The sequence below is a fragment of the Patagioenas fasciata genome, chromosome 28 (assembly GCF_037038585.1).
Source record: "Patagioenas fasciata isolate bPatFas1 chromosome 28, bPatFas1.hap1, whole genome shotgun sequence".
Taxonomy (NCBI): domain Eukaryota; kingdom Metazoa; phylum Chordata; class Aves; order Columbiformes; family Columbidae; genus Patagioenas; species Patagioenas fasciata.
The window spans coordinates 4,365,819-4,379,808 of record NC_092547.1 but is presented as its reverse complement, the minus strand read 5'-3'; the positions used below and the strand labels follow the sequence as shown (position 1 = coordinate 4,379,808).

Below are 13,990 nucleotides of genomic sequence, written 5' to 3'. Positions count from 1 at the left end.
GGATGTTTGTCCAGCCGAGGGGTCTTGGGGGCTGTACCCCTTTGGGGACCACCAGCTCCCACCCTGGTGACCCTACTGTCCCTTTTCCTGCAGCCTGGGATCTGCAGAAATCGGTGTTTCACACCTGTGCCCCGGGCCAGGGTGACAGGAGGGTCTGGAGGGACAATGGGCAGCCACCATGGGACATTTTGGGGCTCCCCTTTCCTCGCCGGAGTCTTGCAGACGGCTCTGGGAGCTTCTCCTGGCACCGCTCCCAGCTCCTTTGTGCTGAAATCTCAGCTGGTTTTGTTCTGCGGAGGAGCCACCGAGTCTCTGCCATCGACGGGGAGGTGACAAGGCTGACAGCGCCCTGACACATGCACCCGGGGACCCCGCGTGAGCCCTTCCCACGTTGGACACCAGGGGATTTCTCCCTCTAGCCCCGTCTCCTGTGTCAGATCCAAGGGCTGAACTCGGAGCCGCAGCAGGTCCAGCGCCGTGTCACCGCAATCTGGGGTGTCCCCTGGGCCACACAGCATGGTCAGCATGGTCCTGCAGAGCCTCTCACTGGCTTTCCTGCCATGGGATGCTCAGGGGTGCAGGTTGGATCTAGGACGAGAGGAAACGGCCTCAAGTTGCGCCAGAGGAGGTTGAGGTTGGATCTTGGGAACAATTTCTTCCCCAAAAGGCTGTTGGACATTGGAACATGACCCAGCGTGGCCCCATCAAGCTGGGAGGGTCCCCATCCCCAGGGGAACAGGGACTTTTGGTCAGACCATTGAGCCTTCTGCCCGCACGGCTGGTCTCTGCCAGCCCAGCCACTATCAGGACCATCCGTGGCCACCTCACGGGTGCCTGAAGATCCCTTTGTCCGTCTGGATGGAGCTCCAGGCTCTGCCCCATGTCTTAGGGCTTTTGGCCGCCCCTAAGCACAGCCCCAGCGCCTGCTTGGAGGACACACAGCCAAGATTTATGGCCCCAACACGCCGAGGACGGCATCACCCTGACCAGCGGGCGCCGAGCATCCTCCTGCACCCAAACCCACCTCCGAAGAGCCACGTCCAGCAGCTCCGGCGAGGCTCATCTGCCGAGGCCTCCGCGTCTGGCGGGGCTGCAGCGCTCGAAGCCTTTGAAACGCCGCTTCCGTCCTCCCCACATCTTGAAAGCAGATTGCCAAAATGCAGAAAATCTGTTGTTTTCGTTCGTGTTGCTTTGAATATCTTCAAGAGCCGCTCAGGCAGGAAGGTGGGATCAGGGCCACCGATACGGGCAAGTAACAGACCCTCTGGGAGGGGCTGAGACCCTGGTCCCAGGGAGGTGTTGGAGACCAGCATGTGTGCTGGGGCTGGGCTGCAGGTAGAGCTGTGCTTCGCAGAAGGCTCCTTCCAACACCGAAGCTCCTCCACGCACCCCAACCCATGTGTCAGACCCAGCAGATGCTGCTTTGAATAATTCCTTTTGCTGCCAGGTGATGTGAAACCTGCTGCTCCTCCGACAAAATGGAAACCGGGCAGTTGCATGAAAAAGGTCCTGTTGGATGGTAAAGCCTGGCCTAACCTGAGGATGGGGTTGGGATCACTGAGACTTTGGGAGCTTGCAGGTAGAGAAGGGATCTCGTGGCACAATGATGGACTTGTCTGACCAATGGGCTCTGCTCAGGCTTTTAGATCCGTGTGAAACCTCTGCTCTTGTATCCCAGCGTCGGAGGGATGAGCAGATAATTCGGGTTGGGCTGCTGCCCTGCCAGGCTTAGAGCAGCGGCTGGAAACTTCGCCCAGGGAGGAGAAGCTTTGCCCTCCTGGTGAGGCCAAACCTTGAATCCTGGATCAGTTTTGGGCCCCTCACACCAAGAAAGAGCTTGAGGTGCTGGAGCGAGTGGAGAGAAGGGAATGGAGCTGGTGAGGGGCTGGAGCACAAGTGTGATGGGAGCGGCTGAGGGACCTGGGGGGTTCAGCTGGAGAACAGGAGCTGAGGGGAGACCTTCTGATCTCTGAACTGCCTGAAAGGAGCTTGGAGCATGGAGGGGGTTGGTCTGTGCTCCCAAGGGATAAAACAGGAGGAAACGGCCTCAAGTTGCACCAGGGGAGGTTGAGGTTGGATGTGGGGAACAATTTCTTCCCCAAAGGGCTGTGGGGCATTGAACAGGCTGCCCAGGGCAGTGCTGGAGTCACCATCCCTGGAGGGCTGAACAGACGGACATGAGGTTCTCAGGACATGGGGCAGTGCCGGGGGTGGGTTATGGTTGGACTTGATCTTGAGGGGCTTTTCCAACCCTAATGATTCTGTGATATCACAAGCGTTGTGGGTCAGGGTCCTGAGCGGTGTGTGGTGTCACCGCTCTGCAGAGCAGCCCAGCCCTGCAGACCCACCCGCGTGCACCGCGCCGCCCGCCCTGCCAGGAGGGAGCCGACTCAGCACATATTTGCTCTTTGTTTACTGGCTGTTGCTTGTAAAAACAGAAAATCCCCCAAATACCATTTTAATCACTGCAGCCCTTGCACGCAACGTCGCGCTCGGAGGAGGGAGCCGGATGCCATTGAGTGCTGGTGGGGTGAGGTGCAGCAAGCGTGGGTTGGGTTTGGACACCAAGGAGGGGTTGGGTAGCGCTGGATGAGGCCGATGCAGGGGCAGCAGGGATGGGTCAGCATGGAACAGCATCCCTGGAGGGTTGAACAGATGAGGTTCTCAGGGACGTGGGGCAGTGCCAGGGGTGGGGAGTGGTTGGACTTGATGATCTTGAGGGGCTTTTCCACCCAAAATGTTCCTGTGATTCTATGGGACAGTGCTGGATGTGATGGTAGAGGGTCACAGGGGATGTGGTGAGGTGGGTTGACGGGGATAGTGTGTGGCATGGCCGCTGGAGGTTAAAACAATAAAATAAGGCCGGAAAAGGATATTTTGGAACTCTCTGGTGAGGCACCTTCCTCACAGAAGGGACAGCTGTATCCAGCCCCAATCCTGAGTCTGGGTCTGGGTGGGATGGAGAGGACAGCACAACCACGGCAAGGAGGAGCCCCTGCCTGCAACCTCTTCGCTGGGTCACCCAGAGGTGTCCCCTTGCTCCCAGATGCCACATCTCAAGCAGGATGGGTGCTGGATGTGATCCCCGGCCAGGTCCTTGTGGGCATCACCCACGTCCTGCCAGGCTGATGCTCTTCCCAAGGGAGTTGATGATCCTGCCTGGTGCTCCTCAGGAGCCAGCGGGCAGAGCTGGCGGTTGGGAAAAATTAGCAGTGGGATTAAAAGTCCCCAGCTGAGCTGATTGAGTGTTGGGCTAAGCTTAGCAAAGCCAGAGCTGGGAGGCAGCCATGGGCTGAGCGGGGGGGTGTTGAACATCACACGCAGAACTGGGAATGGTTATTTTTAGGACATCTTTCAGTTTGGAGAACGACCAAGCGAGTAAAACGGTTCAATATGGTTCCAATATTTAACGAGGAGGCTGAAAATTGCCGAGTCGAAGTGAAGTATCTGGGAAGAGCCTTGGAGATAATATTTATGGAGAGCAACGATGTGCGGCCAAAAGGAGCCAAACCTCAGCTTTGCTAAGAGGTTATTGATGGTCCTGGCACCTCTGTGGAGGTTCCTCTGAGTTCGGAGCTGCCTCGAGGACTCTGCTCCTCCCCTGGGCTTGGAGCAGCAGCTCCTCATGGAAGAATCACTGCTCGTCTTCCTCCTACACCAGGAATGAAAGAGGAAAGAAGTGAAGAAAGGGCTAAAAAAGCCACGAATGAGCTGGAATAATCGTTGCGGAGTCAAACGCGACGGCAAACAGAGCGTCGAGCGATGAAACGGGTGCCCGTCCCCGAGATGTCCCACCAGATCCTGTTTACTCGGCGCGGCTGGAACCGTCCCGCGGCTCCAGCGCCAGGACGTGGCTCTCGGCCCGCGGCTCCTCCACGCGGTTCAGCGGTTTAAAGGCCTCGTGGGGGAGAAATCATTCTGGGAATAATTCTATTAAAAATCCTGGGGGTTGGTGGCGAGGTCCTGAAGCTGAGGGCTCCAGAGCTAAAAATCAGCCCTTAAAGAATTCTCCCTTGTCTGCTCAGTGCCTGCGCTGGAGTTGGTTTGGGGTGTGCGGAGCACGGGGCGGGCAGCCCAAAGCCCACCAGGCCATTCCATGCTCATCCACCTTTCCAAATGGGGCGATTTGTTTTGTTCTCCACCCTGGGTAGGTTTGTTTGGTGGGATGGGATCAGCCACGCTATGGCTGGGAGGCCGATTTACCCAGGAAGGAGCCAGCGAAACACGGGGTGTGCGCATCGCGAGTGCCAGCGGTGGGAAGGATGTCCTCCCCATCTCCATCAAGGGGTTTGCTTTTCCAAACGCTGAATTTACATCCGATCTTCCATTTTTTGGCTGCTCTGATCTTTTGGCACATCCAGGTCTTGCGCTCAGATGCTCGGATCCTCCTCTCCTTTGCGTTCCGACGAATCTGTGTCACTTGCAAATCGCTTTTGGCTTCCTCCTGGTTTTCAGGCAAATGCAAAGGGTAAGAAAGTCTGTCCCCAACCAGGCCCTGGGTGACCCCAAGCCAGTGACAATGGCTCCATGACAGCCCCACGTCTCCCCTTTCTACCCATTCCTTCCCCAGTTAAAACCCCTTTTCTCATTTACCTACAGGTACCTACAGAGCAGTTTATCAAGTGTGTTAATGAAGTCCAGACAGGAGCTCTCCTGCATGGCCCGTGTTCAGAAGGTGACTTCTGATCAAAGACCATTATCGAGTGAGCCAAGGTGAGCTGCTTCTCTGCCGTTTTAATCCAATTATCTGCCTGGTTTTGGGGATGTGACAGAGTGACCCATCCTGGGGACAGAGGGACGCACGGGTCAACCTCTCCAAGTCACCTCAGCTGCAGTTTTATATGACTCAACCTTTTATTATGGCCAAAATCTCCGAATTGAACTCATGACTGATTTGGAAGCGGACGAAGCGCAATGTGTCCGTGTAGGAACCGCTTGACATAGACACGGTCGGAGGGACTTGGTGGCCACTCCTTCCTGCTTCTCGATGCTCAGATCAGCTCGGTAACATCCCTGATGCTTCTGCTACCTTGGGCTCCCCTGCCCATTTGGGGCCACCTGTGTTTGCACAACTCTACCGGTATTTCTCCAAACATTTACCCACCACCTTCCCAGCCTTTATCTCTTGGGCAGCCACACGGGTTCATACACCCTCACCAACCCATTTGATGTTGACTGTGTCTCCATCCCAGGCTCAGAGCAGCTCAGGTTTGATGGGCCACCCCATCCCAGGCACAGGGTGGGGAGAGAGGGGACAATCCCGGGGTGTTTGGGGGCACCGGGGCACTGCAGCCCATCTGTACATGTGTTCCTGGACAAGCAGCTTGATCCCGTCCTCCTCCTGCTGTGCAGCACATCCCCTTTTTTAATAAACCCCTTAAAGTCATCTCCAGATTTTGCAGCTCATGCCCTCGCCTTTCCCTCCTTTAAATCTGACTTGGAAGCTTTTAGCTGATACATTAGCCCAATAAAGCCCAACAATTGGAGAGAAACCCAATCCTACCCCCACCCTGCCCCCTCCTTCTCCATCGAGATCAAACGGGTTTTAATCGGAATAGAATTTCCTTTGACCAAATGAGTAAAATCTGTCGCTCGCATCCGCCCAGCCAGCCGCTCCTCAGCCCTGGGCTGTGTATCAGCGCTTGGTGCGGGACCCAAAATCTCCCCTTTCTGCTCATCCCATCCCGCTGCCAATCCTGGCTGGACAGGGCATCCTCACTCATGGCTTTGTCACCTCTGAGGGACAGTGGGGTCCTGCTGAGCTGCACCCGGAGCCATCCCCGTGGTGATACAGAGGACGTGGCACCATCCTGAGCTGCTGGAGGATCTGGTGTCCTCCCGGTGTGCTCGGGGATGGGGACACGATGTGCCGTGGGTGACCGGCACATCCTGGCGATGTGGCTCCTTAGCAAAGTCCCTCTGCAAGGGAAAGCTCCTGCCATGGTGCTCAGGAAATGGGCCTCAAACCCGGCTCCAAAGCACCAGCAACTCGTTCCAGGCGCGGAGGGGAGAGTTTCCTTTCATCTCCAGCCAGGAGTTTAATCGGCCCTTTCGTCTCCCCCCCTGGATGGGGCTTTGAAGGTTTGCAGGGTCCTCCCACATGTGCTGCTGGGGCTGGGAGCGGAGGGTGGAAAGCGGCATGGGAGAAAAGTGTCCTTCCCATCGGGAGATGCCCAAATGGGGCAACCGGAGGGGCTCCTGCAAACCATCCTCACCCCAGATGGTCATGAAGAGCAGGGGACTGGGGATGTCCATGGGCTGGAGCAGTGGGACACGTCGTCCCATGGGTCTCCTGGTGGCTTTGAACTTCGACAGAGTCTCTTCCTCAGGCAGCTTAAAGGTTTTGGAGCTCTTGGGGACGGAGGCTGAGATGCCACCTCCTGCTTCACCAGGCTTTTGGAGGGTCTTTGGGTTTGGTTGATCTGCTTCCTGCCCACGAGTGTGCTGTGGGATGGGCAGAGATGGTTTATAGGGGTTGCAGAGATGGAGTTCGGTGCTCACCGAAAGCAAAGTGTCACTGATGTGGGGCAGGGTCACAGCTCTGACCACCGTCTGCTCCAGCATCGCTCAATCCCCCTTCTCCAAACTCCTTCCTCCTCTTTCTGGCCTCCTGTGATAACCGACACGGGGTGGTGGTGATGATGGAGGGTGATGCTAGTGGGTCCAAGATTCTATGAGTGGGAGAGGGCCCATCCTGTCCTCTCCCATCCCACCCAAGTCTGTCCTAAGATGTTGCTCTTAACTCTGCTCTGCCAAGCATGGCCCAGCTGGGACCTGTGGGAAGCCACCAGGCTCTGAAGTTCAGCCACTAACTCACTCCAAGACGCTGGTGGTTTCCATGAGCGTGGACTCGCGTGCAGAGCCGCGTGATGAAGACCCAACGTGTTGGCTTTCCCAAGACCCCTTTTTCCTCCATCCCTTGGCCTGGCACGGCTCCGGTTTGGCCCGTGGCTCCAAGGGAGGAGATGCGGAGAACTGAGTCAGCTTTGAGCGCTTTCGGAGTTGCTCACATGAAAACAACTCGGCGTTCTTTGGGATGTGCGTCATCGGTGTCATCCGCCTGTCTGATCTGGGCTTTTGTGGCCTTGTCCAGCTGGTAGGCTTTGCGGCATTTAGAGGAAAACTGTTCTTATATGTTTGCGTATGGAATGTGTGTGTCCCTTTTTTGCTTCCCTGGCTCTGGGTGCCCCCAGGAAGAAAAACACACATTTTTTTCCCCATTTTCACTCCTTCCCAGTTCCTGAACCTGAATCTCTGGTTGATTTACAATGAGCAGGAGCACAAGGGACCAAGACAGTTTGGTTGCTGCTGAGGAGTAAGACCAAGTGAAATGTCTCTTTCCATGTGGGGAAGATGCTCTTGGACAGGGACCCCCTGGGGCCAATTCAACCTCTGCTCTTCTAACACCTTCTTGCACAGAATTCTCCAGAGGCTGTTTTGCTCACAAAACCGGCCATAAATGTTTGTCTTGTTACTAACATCAGTTTTGAGCTTCGCTTTCCCACAAATACTTGAGCTGATGCTGGAGGATCGCGCGGCTCTTTGCATGGGACAGGTGGAGGTCGGGGTGGCTTCGAGTTGCGGGATCTTCTCCAGTTCTCTGCAGAGGGAAATAATTGAATTGAATTGAACTAAATTGAATAAGAGAAGTAACTGGGGGAGGAGACCTGTAGGACACAACACGTCCCTCAGCATCAAGGCAAAGTCCAGCACCTGCACAACGAGCCTCCCGGTGCTTCCTGCTCCATTGAGACCTACATTGCACCAAGGGAGGTTGAGGATGGAAATTGGGAACAATTTCTCCCCCAAAGGGCTGTGGGGCATTGAACAGGCTGCCCAGGGCAGTGCTGGAGTCACCATCCCTGGAGGGCTGGACAGACGGACATGAGGTTCTCAGGACATGGAGTAGTACCAAGGTTGGGTTAATGGTTGGACTCTATGAGCTTGAAGGGCTTTTCCAACCAAAATGATTCTGTAATTCTATGATTCTATGTCCCACACCTCTAGGCCTGGTTAAAGCCAGATCTGTGCTGAGCTCCCAGGAGCTCATCGGGCTGTGACACGGCCTTTTGTTGCTGCCACCCCCCTGGCACCCAGCACACAGGGAGTGAGGGGCTCACGCATCTCCCAGGATCAATGAGAGGTGCCCAGAGAGGTGGTGGATGAACCATTCCTGGAGACATCCCAGGCCAGGCTGGACGGGGCTCTGAGCACCCTGAGCTGGTAAAGATGTCCCTGCTCATGGCAGGGGTGGGTAAGGTGGCCTTTGAAGGTCCCTTCAATCCAAACCCTTCTGTGATTCTATGAAGCTGGATGCAAGATACCTTGTGCTCATGCCTCTGTTTCAGGCTGAGCCACAGACAAACCATCCTAAAGGTCAGGAAAAGGCAGAAAGAGGCTGTCACAGAACCCAGGGGTGCAGCCTCCAAAAATAAGCATGACTGAATTTCCTCTTGAGAGCTCCCACACTTTGGAAACTGCTTTTGTGGCGTTCACAGCTGCAAGATGGGGCTTTGCTGCCTTTGTGGGGTGAAGCAGACCTGGAGCAGGGGGCTCAGGTGGCACTTACACATTCAGAAAGGATTAAGCCATGAAGCTCCATAGGAGCGGAAGATGAGCCTTTGGTTTCCCTTCCAGACTGGACTGGAGGCTGCGGCATCTCCCGACTGGAAGTGACTCATGGCAGGAGCAGCTCAGCTGATGCACGAGGTGACGGGGAGATGCTGCTGACCCAGCCACAGCCCTCAGAGTCCATGTTCCATCTGCCGGTGAGTCACTGGCCTCTCATCTTTGGGTTAATGGTGCTGGCCCAGGTTCAGCTGGGTACTGGGAAGCACTGGGGTGGAATGCTGTCTTGGTCAAGCCCTCACCTGCAAGGTGCCCACATCACCTCTTGTTTCCTTGGCCTCAAGTGCATGGAGCAAATCTGGGGCATCACGGTTCACCACCCAAACCTGCTCTTGAGTCACAAATCTCAGTGGCTCCAGCCGGAGCCAGGAGAATCACAGAAACATGGAAACATTTTGGTTGGAAAAGACACTCAGAATCATCAAGTCAAACCCTCAACACAACACTGGCACTAACCCATGGCCTCAAGTTGCACCAGGGAGGATTGAGGTTGGAAATTTGGGATAATTTCTTCCCCAAAGGGCTGTGGGGCATTGAACAGGCTGCCCAGGGCAGTGCTGGAGTCACCATCCCTGGAGGGTTGGACAGACGGACATGAGGTTCTCAGGGACATTGGGCCAGTGCCAGGGGTGGGGAATGGTTGGACTTGATGATCTTGAGGGTCTTTCCCAACCAAAATGATTCTGTGATTCTAGGAAGAGCAACAGCTTGTGATGACCTTTTCTTACCAGCAGGAAAGCAGATCCTGGGAGGGCTGAGCCACTCCAGCGTTGCCTGGGACTGATGCAAACTCAAGGGCAGAGCAAGGTCATGGTCACAGGCAGTGTTGTGTTTCCCAAGCAGGGCTGTGGAGGGTTTGGCTGGGCTGTGGTGCTCAGGGGGCACCCCATGGCGCGTGGCTCCCCCCGAGCACCAGTGCTGGGCTAGAGGTTGCCTTGGTGGGAACGATTCGGCTGGTGGGGAGAGTGGGGAGGCTCTTGGCAGCGGGACCCAGAACACGGCGTTTTGCTCCTTTGATGGCCAGATGGAAACAGATGGGGAAGAAAGGGGGGGAAAAAAAAAACCCAACAAACTCAAAAAACTTTCACGTGTAAAAATTAACTGGAACAGGCTGGTCGTCAGCGTGGGGTGGCCGTTGGCATCTACAGGCGGCACGTGGGACATCCCTCCATCTCTCGGCCCCAGTGCCGCAGCTCATCCCATCGCCCCATCCCACGGCTCCGCTCCGGCGATGGGACAAATCCACGGAGAAAACGCCACGACTCGCTCCCAGTCTCACCGGTCACACCGCTGGCCAGCCCCATCCACCACCCCCAGTCCCTTCTGCCCCCCTGCTCGGGTTGCGTTTTGCTGGGGAACATCTTTTAGTTCTTAAAAAGTTCAGTGAGTTCCAGGAACGTTATGTCACTTTGACAAGGAAATGAACGGCGAGGCCATCAATCAGAGCTGCCGGCGCGGGGATCAAAGGACCCCGCAGCGCTCGAGCCGCCTTTTACAGCCAGAGCCCTGCACGATCCCCCTCGCCCATATTCCCCGCGGTTGCTGCAGCAACAGCACGCTACAGCGGATGCTTCACATTTTTATTCGCACCACACATGTTTCCACTCTAACGCCGCAATAACGAGAAAAACCTGCGAAACCAAAGCTGCTTCCCCAGCCTCCAGGGGCAGCGGCTATTCCTGGCTCCCTTTAATGTTCTCAATTTATTAGCGTTATCCTCTTTTTTTTTTCTTTTCACGCAGGATAAAACAGATTATTTTTGTCCTCCCTAACAAAGAAAAGGAGCTCTTCATCGTGGCTCGGCCTCTGATTTTGTACCCAGAATTATTTGCAGGCGTAACCAGGTCCTGCGCCATCAAAGCGACGTAGTCGGCAGCACCGGGCTCACACATGGACCGTGTTATCCTTGTGCAGCCCCATTTCACCAGCATATAAACCTGGGGTGGAGCTGGGGGTGGCACTTTCTCAGCTTCCCCGGCCCCAGAATGGCATTTGCACCCAGGCATTTGCATGTCCTGTCCCAGGCCTGCTCTACCCACTGAGGACAAGTCATTTGGTCTGTGGAGGTTGTTTGGGTTGGACCCGGCTTTCTCGGCCGCCCATCTTTACATTGTCATAGCAGATGGTTTATGCCACACACAACAAATCGTGAGTTCGATGTCTCCCCCAAACCCAAGGATGCAGAAAACTCCTGCCCACCATCCTTATACTGTGGTGGTGGAGGTTCAGCTCCATACTGGGCTCTTCTCCAGCCTTTGTGAATCCCCTGAGATCTCCCACCACATTCACCCTGCTCTGTTTGTCCCACAAGGGCAGGGCAGATCCTCCTGCTCTAGATCCAACCCAGAAAAGCCCAAAGATGGGGCAGCACCAGTGAATAAGAAGGAAATGTCTATAATAATTGTTTTCTATTTGAGATGTGAAGTGGTTCCTCTATGGTCCTGTGGGGTGTCCTGAGTGGGACTGGGCTGGACCTGTTTTTCAGACCATGCAGACAGCAACCACCTCTTGCTCTGATGGCCCATCCCTGAAGACCTGTGGCAGATTGAGAGCGGCCAAGACATCACAGATGAACAGTCTGACGTTTGTGTGAGCCGGTGAGTTGTGCTGAAAGGAGAGGAAGAACCGTTCATGCCAAAGCTCAGCTCTCCTGGGCCCGAAGGGGAAGCCTGGTCCTTCATGGGGACAGCACAGGGTGGAGTGGGGATCTCCAGGGGTTTTGGAGACCTGGTTGTGGAGAGGACTGAAAGGGCTTGGCTGGTTTTACAGCCAAGCAGATCATAGAATCATAGGATAGTTTGGGTTGGAAGGGACCTTCAAAAGCCATCTAACCCAACCTCTTCTATGAGCAGGGACACATGGCAGAGGGGCTGGACACATCCAAGACCAAAGGCTGGTGAGGAGCATCTCCAGGTGGTGTGAGGCTCAGAAACAGGCTCACGCTGACCCAGATGGGCTCCAGCCCACCAAAGGACGTGGCTTTGAGGGGACCCCTTTCTAAAGAACCCTTGGCTCCCACCTCAACCCCATGGAAGATCTTCCATTTGAGGTCCCACAGTCTCTCTGAAGCTACTGATGTGCCTCAGCCCTGTTTTTCCAGGCCGTGGACTTCCTCCTCCTTCGATCTCCTCCCACATTTGGTTTGTAGTGCCCTTGCTTTCTTTTTTTCACCTTTCCTTTCTTTCCAAAGCACAAAGTGGCCCCTCAGGACCCCTACAAACCATCTTCCAGGCTCAGATCTGAGGACAACCCAGTGCAGGAGAAATTTCCTATGAAAACTGAAAAGAAAGCTACTCAAGAAAGATGGATGAGAGGAGAGAAGGTAGGCAGAGGGGCAGGGACATGGTGGGAATTCAAATCTTCCATCTGATGGCTTCTCACTAGGCTTTTATTTTATTCTCCACATATTTAAGGTCTGAATTTTTCACCGATCTGTCAAAATGAGCACTATAAAACCCCCAGCTAGCTGGAAAAGCAAAGTTATTGAAACCAGTGTGGTGACTCGTGACCTTTCCATGAGAAGTTTATATTAATATTCTTCAAAAAAAAAAATACACTCACTGAAAGAACAAGTTGAGATGCTTAAGGAAAAAAATACTCTCACCACAAAACATTCAAATCGGGGTAAAAAAAGCGATCGGGGTTGCTTCGCTGATCCTTCCTGCAGATCAAAGCTCATTGTGTTTCTCCTTTTGCTCAAGGATATCAGCAACAATACCAAACCTCACTCCCTTTGGCCAAAACCATTCGCCAGCGAAATTAAATTGAACTTTTCTGGTTTTTTTTTAAAGGAAAACAATAAAAATAAAATAAAAATAACCCCCAGGCCCCAGCCCGTGCCCCAGCTGGTGTTAATTGGCAGCTCCCCAGCCCTCGGTAGGGCTGAGCTGCTCCCCAAGCACGGGATCAGAGGACGCTGGGTCTTGCCTAAATCCAGCCCTCCCCGGGGGATTTTTTTCCTCGCCCTTTGTTTTCTCTCGCTTTCCCAGGCTCCTGTGATCTATTGTCTTTCAGCATTACCAACATCTGATATTAGTCGCTGTCTTGACAACGCTCGCGTGTGAGTAACGTGTTGAGCCGGCGTCCTGCCGGCTTCGGCGAGGAGAAGGGGCGAAGCCATCAGGCTCCATCCCGCATCCAAGTATCAACCTGTTTCTAAGTGGTTTTTCTTTCTTTAAGCAATATTGGGTGTTTTTCACACATCAGTTTGCTGTTAGTTCCCATCTGTGGCTACTGCCAGCTCTGGCAAGTTGATCCTTGGGAGGATGGGGCTCAGCCAAAGCCTTGTTGTGTCCAAAATCATAGAATCAGAGAATCATTTTGGTTGGAAAAGCCCCTCAAGATCATCGAGTCCAAATGTTCCCCACCCCAGCACTGCCCCATGTCCTGAGAACCTCATGTCCGTCTGTCCAGCCCTCCAGGGATGGTGACTCCAGCATTGCCCTGGGCAGCCTGTTCAATGCCCCACAGCCCTTTGGGGAAGAAATTGTCCCCAAGATCCAACCTAAACTAACACCAGGATTTGAGGTGCGGGACCATCATTGTCCTGCGTAGCTCAGGTGTCCCCAGGCCAGGGGCCGAGGTGGCTCTTTGAGGTTGACAACTCACTTGGGCCCCCACTCAGTGTGAAAGATGTTTGAGAGAGATGAGTTGAAAAATGTGAAAACACACATTTCCTTAAAATAGAGAAAAGTGCCTGTACCGCATCTCGAGGGAAAAGCAGTGCCTGGGGGGGTGTAATTAGGGGGGCAAATGGGTTGGGAGGGGTTTTGCTGTGAGTGCTGATGGACAATGGGACACATGGGTCAGCAAGGGCGAGCAGGTCTATGGAGCACGGTTATGAGAAATAACTCATAGCTGAGCTTGAATTGAGGTTTTTCTACTGGAAATGGGTGTAGTTTGCTTGAGCAAAGTTGGCCAAGTTGCTTGTTCTTATTCAGTCACACCCCAAAGAGGAGAGGGGCCATTGATCTTCCTTCCTTCCTTCCTTCCTTCCTTCCTTCCTTCCTTCCTTCCTTCCTTCCTTCCTTCCTTCCTTCCTTCCTTCCTTCCTTCCTTCCTTCCTTCCTTCCTTCCTTCCTTCCTTCCTTCCTTCCTCCCTTCCTCCCTTCCTCCCTTCCTCCCTTCCTCCCTTCCTCCCTTCCTCCCTCCTTCCCTCCCTCCTTCCCTCCCTCCTTCCCTCCCTCCTTCCCTCCCTCCTTCCCTCCCTCCTTCCCTCCCTCCTTCCCTCCCTCCTTCCCTCCTTCCTTTCTTCCCTCCTTCCCTCCTTCCTTCCCTCCTTCCCTCCCTCCTTCCCTCCTTCCCTCCCTCCTTCCCTCCCTCCCTCCCTCCCTCCCTCCCTCCCTCCCTCCCTCCTTCCTTC

The 13,990-nt window shown here is 54.6% G+C and overlaps 1 long non-coding RNA gene across 1 annotated transcript; it reads left to right on the top strand.

Moving 5' to 3' along the window:
• Positions 1-3,505: 3,505 nt before the first annotated feature.
• LOC139825773 (uncharacterized) lies at positions 3,506-13,002 on the top strand. The gene is made up of 5 exons (XR_011735974.1): positions 3,506-4,468; positions 4,600-4,713; positions 8,638-8,768; positions 11,114-11,225; positions 11,481-13,002. It is a non-coding gene; the product is annotated as an uncharacterized lncRNA (long non-coding RNA).
• The last annotated feature ends 988 nt before the right edge of the window (positions 13,003-13,990 follow it).